The following is a 9,876-nucleotide window of genomic DNA, read 5'->3' as shown; positions in this document are numbered from 1 at the left end:
TCTAGGGGGTATGATCCTGGCTGGCAAAAGGATAAAAAAACTTTTCAAAGCACCTGCCCTCACCTTCTCCCACCAGCCAAACCACAGGACACTTGGAGAAGCTTTAACCTCATTGCATTTCAATTAATATTCATCATATCAAGAGCTGGAAGCTCAGGATGAGGTCAGGGCTCCCATAATTAAGAAAGTACTAAATGGAGTATATTGCACCTGAATCCCAACTGGTCTCTCTGTTTTGCCTACAGTGCCTTAGATTGGCTACTAGAGTGTTATTTAATACAATTATGGCTATAATTTATTATGTGTCACTGAATGCTGCAAACTATTTTTTTTAAATAAATTCTACCCCCAACGTGGGGCTCGAACTCACAACTCCAATATCAAGAGTCACATGCTCTACCAACTGAGCCAGCCAGGCACCCTTGCAAACTATTATCCCATCTAATACTCATAACAGCCTTGTGAGATAAGAATTTATCCGTTTTGGGCGCCTGGGTGGCTCAGTGTGTTAGGCCGCTGCCTTCAGCTCAGGTCATGATCTCAGGGTCCTGGGATCGAGTCCCGCATTGGGCTCTCTGCTCGGCAGGGAGCCTGCTTCCCTCTCTCTCTCTCTCTGCCTGCCTCTCCATCTACTTGTGATTTCTCTCTGTCAAATAAATAAATAAAATCTTTAAAAAAAAAAGAATTTATCCGTTTTATGGTTAAAGGAATAGACTCAAAGAGCACTTGTCCAAGAATCACACAGCTAATAAATAGTAATTTTTGTATTTGAGACCAGGTTTGTCTGATTCTAGAAATTGTGGGATTTTGCCCCACCGCCCCCAGAGGTAGGCTTTGATAGCTTCTCATCGAATTCCAAAGCCCCTGCTATCTTGAGGGGGGGGGGCAGTTCTCAGCCCTCATCACCAGTATTCATTTTCTATTGCTGCATAACAAGTTACCACAAACTAAGCAGTTTAAAACAATTCCCATTTATTATTTCCCAATTTCTATAGGTCAGAAGTCCAGGCATGGCATGATTGGTTCTCTGTTCAGGGTCTCAGAAAACTGAAATCAAGACGTTAGTCAGGTCTGAGGTCTCATCTGGAAATCAGAGTCCTCTCTGAGGTCTCATCTGGAAATCAGAGTCCTCTCCCTTGCTTATTCAAGTGGTTGGCAGAATTTGGTTCCTCACAGTTGTAGGACTGAGTGCCCATTTTTTCTTGCTGGTAGCAGAGAGCCCTTCTCAGCTCTTACCACATGGGCCCTCCCTAGGCCCTCTCACAGTACTGCAGCTTACCTCTTTTAAAGGTTTTTTTGTTTTTTTTTTTTGTTGTTGTTGTTTTGAAAGATTTTATTTTTATTTGACAGAGAGAGATCACATAGTAGGCAGAGAGGCAGGCAGAGAGAGAGGGGGAAGCAGGCTCCCTGCTGAGCAGAGAGCCTAATGTGGGCTTGATCCCAGGATCCCAAGATCATGACCTGAGCCAAAGGCAGAGGCCCAATCCACTGAGCCACCCAGGCACCCCAGCTTACCTCTTTTAAAGACCTCATCTAATTAGGTCAGGCATATCCAGGGAGACCTTTCTTTCCTCTTTTTTTTCTTTCTTTCTTTCTTTTTTTTTTTTAATATTTTATTTATTTGACAGAGAGACTCAGGGAGAGAGGGAACAGAAGCAGGTGGAGTGGGAGAAGGAGAAGCAGACTCCCCACGGGGCAGGGATCCCAGTGTGGGGCTCGATCCCGGGACCCTGGGATCATGACCTGAGCCGAAGGCAGACGCTTAACAACTGAGCCATCCAGGTGCCTCACGAGACCCTTCTTTTGATTACACTCCAAGTAGCCTAATCTTGGAAATCATATTCCATCAAATTCACAGATTCTGCCCCAATTATACAAGGTCTGTATACCAGCAGGGACAAACCTTAGGGGCCGTCTTTGAATTCAGCCAACCACACCACTTAGGTGTGTGTGCGGGGGTGCTCCTTCCTATGTTTGCCCCCAGCTGGGCCCCCAGACCCCAGTCCATTCTGTAGCTTCTGGTGGGTGCTCCTTCCCAGAAGGGTTGAGGCCAGACATCCTGGCTCTTGCCCAAGGCCAGGTCTCTTCCTATCATCATTCGCCCTGAAATAATTTTCTGTCCCTCTGGAAGAGCAGCTGCTGGGCTTCCGATGCCTGATGGATGTCTTGGCTGTCAGTCGGTGACCACATCAGCTTCAGCCTTCCTCCTGGAGGGGTTGCAACGAGGCCCTTGTGATGTGTGCAGAGGAGACAGATGATGGCATTGAAGAACTTGTGAGGAGAAAGGCACTGTTCCACCCTGGGAATTTCTAGTAAAAGGAAGATCGCTGTCCAGAAAAGCTCTTATTTTTCCCTGGTGAGCATGAAGTGTACCGGTAAAAAGTGAATGCTGCCTGTCAAGGCTGGAAGTGACCCTTGAGGCCAGTAGTCTGACTGGTCCTACATTGCTTCCCCTTCCTCAGGCCCTCCTGGAGCACCTCCAATGATGAGGATCCCACTGCTAGGAGGGTGGGGATGAATGGGAGAAGGCACCTGGGAGAATGACATGCTTGTTGCTACTGTATTATTGCTCTGCCATATGCCCTTAGATGTTACTTCACTTTCTTGAACCGCTTCCCTCCTTTGTAAAATGCTAATAATAATGGAACCTACCCAGTAGGTTATCGGGCAGATTTCATAAGATGTAGTGTATGTTGTGCATGGAAACCATGGTCCTGGGAGGCACACGGTCATGTCTCAACAAATGGTGACAAGAAAAAAGCATTTTCCTTGGCTGCCTGGGTGGCTCAGTCGGCTCAGGTCATGACCCCAAGGTCCTGGGATCCAGCCCCACTTTCAGCTGCCTGCTCAGTGGGGAGCCTGCTTCTCCCTTTCCCTCTGCTGCTCCCTCTGCTTGTGCTCTCTTTCTCTCAAATAAATAAAATCTTCTTTAAAAAAGTATTTTGCTGTTGTAAAATTATAGTTCTTTTCCCAGGGCAGGGCAGCTTGTGATATGGGGGATAAGGTATGGAGGTAATGTGGATAAACATACCATCTTGGTTGCCTGAGAATCGGGGGGGGGGTGTTAAAGGAAGCAGCCTTCAAAAAAAGTCTTGCGGGGCTGCCGTTTGGAGGCTGGCTTGCTTTATTTAGATTTTATTTATTTGTCAGGGAGAGAGAGACAGACAAGCACAAGCAGGGAGAGCGGCAGGCCGAGGGAGAAGCAGACTCCTGCTGAGGAAAGCAGGAACCCAGTGCAGGACTGGATCTCACGACCCTGGGATTGTGACTTGAACTAAAGACAGATGCTTAACTGACTGAGCCATCCAGGTACCCCCAGTAGGAGGCTTTAATGGTCCTTTTTCACACTGTACCTACTTATTTCTAGTACGTTATTTCCCAAAATATTACTTTTTGATTAGAAAATCATTAAAGGAGGGGTGCCTGTGTGGCTCAGTCATTAAGCGTCTGCCTTCAGCTCAGGTCATGATCCCAGGGTCCTGGGATGGAGCCCCAAATCGGGCTACCTGCTCAGCGGGAAGCCTGCTTCTCCCTCTCCCACTCCCCTTGCTTGAGTTCCCTCTCTCGCTATGTCTCTGTCAAATAAATAAATAAAATCTTTTTAAAAATCATTAAAGGATATAATTTTTGAGATACGACTTACATACTATAAGGTCCACCCTTTTGAAGCACACAGTTCAGTTGCAATATACGCACTCTGATGTGTAATCACGATCCCTAATTCTAGAATGTTTTCATTGCCCCCAAAAGAATCTTTCTACCCAATGACACCCACCAGCCCTATTTTAAGCAACTACTAATTTATCTTCTGTCTCTGTGGATTTGCTTATTCTGGACATGTCATATGAATAGAATCATACAATATGTGTTTTTTTGTGTGTGTCTGTTATCTTTCAATTAGCATAATGTTTTCATTGTTGTAGCATGGATCAGTACACCTCATTCTTTCTTGGGGCAGAATTATACTCCGTTATGTGGATAGACCACATTTTGGATACCCACTCATCAGTTAATGGATATTGGAGTTGTTTCCATGTTTTGGCTATTAGGGATAAGGCAGCTATGAACATTGTGTCCATGTTTTCCTATGGACGTATATTTTCAGGTTTTGTTTTGTTTTGTTTTTTATATTTTCAGTTCTTTTGGGTGTGCCTGTAGGAGTATCTATGGGCCAAATGGTAACTCTGTGTTTTAACTCTTTGAACTCTTTGCTTATTCCAAAGCAGCCTCTACTGTTTCACATTCAGTTTTTCCACACCCTTACACTTTTTTTTAAACAAAGAAAGTGAAGTCTTTGTAGCTGATTGATTTGGACCCCACACCCTCAGTTTCCTTTCTGGAAACAGGACCCAGGGCAGAGACGCTGTGGGCTCTGAGTCTATTAGCTGCCCATTTCCCTCCGCCTCCCAGGTCCTGCAGCCCAGTTTCTCTTTCCCAGAACGACCTCTAGGGGGCAGCTCATAACAGTTCTTTAACACTTAGGCTTTTCTCCCGAAAAGGTTCAAACTGGCTGAACGCAAAGGGAAAGAGAAGGGGATTTAATTTCATGTCTCTCCTACCAGTGTGAGTGCTGTTCTTATATTTAAGCTCAGGGAATAGTCAATCCTGATTAACTATCAAAAATCATATGAGGATCTAGGGGTGCTTGGATGGCTGAGTCAGTTAAAGCATCTGCCTTTGGCTCAGGTCATGATCCTGGGGTCATGATCCTGGGGTCATGGAATCCAGCCCAGTATTGGGCTCCCTGCTCAGCTGGGAGTCTGCTTCTCCCTCTGCCCCTCCCTCAGCTCACCCTCTCTCTCTCTCAAATAAATAAATAAAATATTTAAACAAAAAATCATGAGAATCTTATTTTTGAAAACCTTTAAATATAGTCTTTTTTTATTTTTAAATATTTAAAATATTATTTTAAATATTTAAAAATAGTATTTATCTTACAGAGGGGGCACACAAGCAGGGGGAGCACAGGCAGAGGGAGAGGGAGAAGCAGGCTCCCTGCTGAGCAAGGAGTCCCACATGGGCCTCTATCCCAGTCCCTGGGATCATGACCTGAGTCAAGGCAGACACTTATCCCCCACATGAGGGTCTTATTAAAATACCTATTTTCAGGTCCTTCTTAGGTGATTCTGATCCTGTTGGTTTTGGAGTTCAGTCCAGGCAATCTGTAGTTTTAACAAGTCCCCTAGGCTGATTCTGCTGATGAACCATGGTTGGGAAGCAAGGTATTATATCCTTTATCCCACAGTAATCTAGGCCATTCTGCAGATGAGAAAGCTGAGGCTCAGAGAATTAACTTGCCCCAAATCATGGCCTTACATTCTCCAAAGCCTATAAGTTCAATATGATGCCAGGCATTATATTTGGTAGCACAGGCCTGCAGAGTAGAGAGCCTGCCTGTCTCTCTACTGGGGGACTGGAAATTCTGGCAGGACTGAAATTCTGATAACAAGGACCTTGGCAAACGCCCTAGAGTCCTCTTCCCTACTTCCCCTGAATGTGGTGAGAATATGTATTGTATTTGATTCCTAAGGCTGTTTAAACAAAATACCACAGGCTGGGTGACTTAAAGCAACAGCAATTTATTTTTTCACAGGTGTGGATGTTCAAAATCCAAAAGCAAGATATCGGCAGGACCATGCATTTTTCCTAGCTTCTGCTGTTTGCTGGCAATCCTTGGCATTCCTTCGTTTGCAGCTGTTTAAGTCCAATCTGTCTCCATCCTCTCATGTTGTTCATCTCCGTGTGTCTGTCTCTTCTCCTCTTTTTGTAAGGACACAGTCATACTAGGTTAAGGACCCAACCTACTTCAGTATGATCTCTTCTTACATATTAATTACATATGCAAAGACCCTGTTTCAAAATAAGGTCACATTCACAGGTACACACTTCAACCCACTATATCTATGATTGTATCTATGATAATCAGCAGGTGTCACACAAAACCAGAATCCTCATGCCAGGCATAAAATTCCAATCACTATGGTGATGATTCATTTCTAAAAGCAGGTAGAACCTAAGGGTCCAGATGGGAAGAGAAGCTTGGTGGGCACAGGGAAAGATCTGGCCACCGTCCTTGGCAGGTAAGGACTTTGATATGGCATTAGAATAATTCATAAATCTGGCTCAACCAGACTTTATTTATTCAGTCAATAGCTCTGTGGGCTTCCTATGTGCCAAGAATTGGGTGGGGAAGTAAGGCAGGCAGGATCCATTCAAACATGGCTTCTGGATTTTAGGGTAACTGATAACCAGAGGAACACACTAATGAGGGCACAATTACAAAGATTTGTGCTCTAAGAAAAACCTGATGTCACCAAGGAGACCCTCCTATGGCTGTATTTTCTCCTTTCTTTCCTTCCTTCTTCACTTCTCCTGCCTCTCTCCCTTCCTTCCTTCCTTCCCCTTTCTTTTATCAATTATCCTTCTCTTGGGAGACCTGGAGGTGTTGCAACATCTTAGTGGAATAGAGGGGACTAGAGCACCCCTAGCGGTGTGGGCACAGTAACAGCCCCAAAGTACAGGATTAATGGGGAAGAGGCTGGGAGATGGAGGGATGGGGAGGTTCCTGTTGAGGGATAAGGGTGGGAGAGGGTCTTACCCAGGATTTCCCCATACTGTGCAGTGAACATGCCCTGGCAGACTCATGGCCAATGGACAACAGCTCCTAAAGCTTCTACCAATTTGAAACTGTGGATCTCCTCCTCTCCAAAGGCTTTATTGTTTCAACCTTACATAGCGTGTCCCCTGGGATGCCAAGAAAGCAAGCCAGGCCTTGGCCAGGGTAGGGTTAATGCCACAAGAAGCCCCACTCTGATCTGGCAGTAATGGTTGTGAAATCCTACCTAGCCTGGGTAGCTCTCAAATCTGTCTCCATCTCCTTCCCTAGTACCACGGTCCCATGGATGAAGGATAGTTGGAAGGCAGGCAGGCACACGGGTCCCCTGCTCTAAGAGGGAACTCCTTGAAAGGATTACACCAGCTTGGAAGGAGCCCTCCACCCTTTCCCATGTTTGGATGACAGGCACAGGGAGGGTTAATCAGATGAAAACAGCCCACTAACAAGCCCATAAAACCCCCTAGACTTAGAAACCCCGAAGGCAACTCTCTTGGGTCCCCTTCCTCCTTGGGAGCTTTGTGCTGTCTTTCTTTTTATTTTATATTCATCTTTTTTTTTTTTTTAAGATTTTATTTATTTGACAGGCAGAGATCACAAGCAGGCAGAGAGGCAGGCAGAGAGAGAGACGGGGAAGCAGGCTCCCCGCTGAGCAGAGTGCTGACCGACCCAGGACGCAGGGCTCCATCCCAGGACCCTGGGATCATGACCTGAACCGAAGACAGAGGCCCAACCCACTGAGTCACCCAGGAGCCCCAATGTGCTGTCTTTCAATAAACCTGCTCTACTGCCCACTACTCTGCCTGATCTATCCCTTCATTCTTGGAAGTGGCATGGCCAAGAACCACAGGCCCCAGAGGAGAAGAAATCCTGTAACACCATCTCTTACCTCCTTGTGTCCTTGGGGATCCAGTCAGGCTCCTTCCAATCCACCACCCATCGACACAAGTGTCAGAGGGATACTTCTCAAATGCCAATCAAACTGGGGCACTCCATGGCTCCCACTGGCCTCCCACTTACTTCATGGAGGCTCTCAGTGACCTGGCTCCGACTTGGTACTCCAACCCCACCTGCCTCTTGCCGGGTATCCTTCAGACACTGTGGGTGCCGCAACACCAGACACAGTATCCCCTCTCTATGCTCTACTTGGGGCTGCCTGTCCAGTCCTGTTCTGCTGGCTACCTCCTTCTGATACTTGGGGAACCACCTCCATCAGCATCCCTGCTTCCCAGCTCCACCGTGTGCCTAGACTAGGATCTGGCACAACAACAATGAAGTCCCTTAAGGACCTGCTGAAAATCCACTGCCCATCTAACCCACGCTCCAGTCTTGGATTATATATACACGTATATGCTCCCAAATTGATGGCGTGACCTGACAATTTCGTGGGTGTGAGCGTTCACTGCCACCCCTAGCCTGCAGGTGCCCCCAGGCAGGGCCCAGAAAGCTCCTGGATAGAGGTCACTATTGGAAAGATGGGGTCTCACAGAGCAGCTTCCCCTCCCTCCTGCTCTGCCCTGCAGTCAGGGAGCCATCCCTGAGGTGCCTCTGTAGCCAACTACCCCCCTAACCTCACTGCCTTATTCCAGCACTTCTCAGGTTCCCACCTCAGTCCTGGGGGTGGGGATGTATAGGAATATGGGTCCTTCCTTTGGAGCCTGCTCCTGGATCAGCAGGGCCGGAGGATCTGTAGGCAGGGATAGGGTGCCCATGGGTGCTGGCACCATGAGCACCTATCAAAAGCCTGGGAACGGAACCTGCTGGGGTGGAGTGGGGGGGGGTGCAGAAAGGAAAGTGTTTCATAACCTGCCTTCTGGCATCGGAGGCAGGAGCTCAGCCCATCATCAGGGCAGGTTAATGCTCTGAAGGTAGGGAAGCAAGGCCCTCTCCTCCCCATACCACAGGATGAATTTCTAGGCAGGAAAGGGACTTAATCTGATCCCCACCAGCAAGAAAAGAACGCCTCTGCAGCCTGCCCTCCCTGACAAGATTCTGCCTGCATGGTCCTTGTGACCAGGCACTCAGAATTTCAGATCCTGGTTTTGGAAAGGTGGCCCTTTTCTAGAACCAAGACCAGTCTTCTATAAGCATCTCTCATGCAGGACCTTTTTCAAGAATTTTATCATTTTCTTCAGATGCACATGCCCAGGACCAGCCCAGGGCACCTTAGCTGTCAGGATAGTGCATTTTTTCCAACCTTCTTGGACCACCCATGAGAGTCGAACAAGCGCACATAACCCCCCTGGCCCTTTGCAGGGATTCAAGAACAAGAAATTAGGAAAAGCAAATGGTGCTGGACTCTGGATGACAGGGCTCACTAATCCAAAGCTCAAGGGGAGAATTCCCTAAAGAGCCCCTCCTGTCAGCGGCCGAAACTCACCTCTTGTCCCTGATTTATTTCAGAGTTCTGCCAGCAAAGTCACTTAAATCCTCCCCCATCTCCTTTCCAGAGGTGCCGTTGAGTTGCATGTGGTAGGGTGTGTTTCTGACATCCTGGGGTTAGATGCCACCTCCCACCATTACCAACTAGAGTCCTTCCAACACACAACACTCCTCCCCCACCCCCACCCCAGCTGACTTCGACTTGGACTGAGAGGCTTTTGAGGCTGTTATCTCTTAACAGACAGCTGTGCAGGGCTGGAGGCAGCAGCTTATCAGGGAGAGCCTGCAGTGATTCACAGCCCAAGTTCCAGCTTCTCTGCTGAATAGTAATTTCCAGCAGTGGATTTGTGCTCGGTCTCTCTCCTCCCCCTCTCCCAAGGGTGTGCTGTCCTTTCTGAGAGAGAGAGCAGTGAAGGGGAGATCCTACGGATGGTGATGAGAGGTTTTGTGCCAGCTTTCTGGATACGGCTGTCAATTGGCAGGAGGCTGCAGGTTTAGGGAGCCCAGTGGGGTGTGCCTCCCTTGGCAGTGACCCCTCCCCCACCGGAGAGTTCACTGGTGCTTGCCTTCCTTTCTTCCTTCTCAGAAAGGCAAGGTGCTCCTCCCTTTCCCTCAGTGGTAATGCACCATGGGACAAAGGCCCCCCCTTCTGGCCCCGAGCCCCTGAGACTAGAGCCAGAAAGGGAAGGCTGGGAGAGGGAGAAGCCAGGGAGCAGGCAATGTGCTTCTCGTACCAGTTTGAAGCTGTCCAGTCTCTGTGTCTGACTGTGAAGACTCCAAAAGCCAAAGTCTCCAGGCTGGAGGGGACTGAGACATAGCAGGGCAGGCCAAAGCAGTTTCCATATAGGTTAAGTGCTAAAGAAGAAACCTAGGGCCAGAGC

Source organism: Mustela putorius, unplaced genomic scaffold, assembly GCF_011764305.1.
Source record: "Mustela putorius furo isolate JIRA1106 unplaced genomic scaffold, ASM1176430v1.1 tig00003972_pilon_pilon_pilon, whole genome shotgun sequence".
NCBI lineage: Eukaryota > Metazoa > Chordata > Mammalia > Carnivora > Mustelidae > Mustela > Mustela putorius.
Note: the sequence above shows the minus strand (reverse complement) of the source record.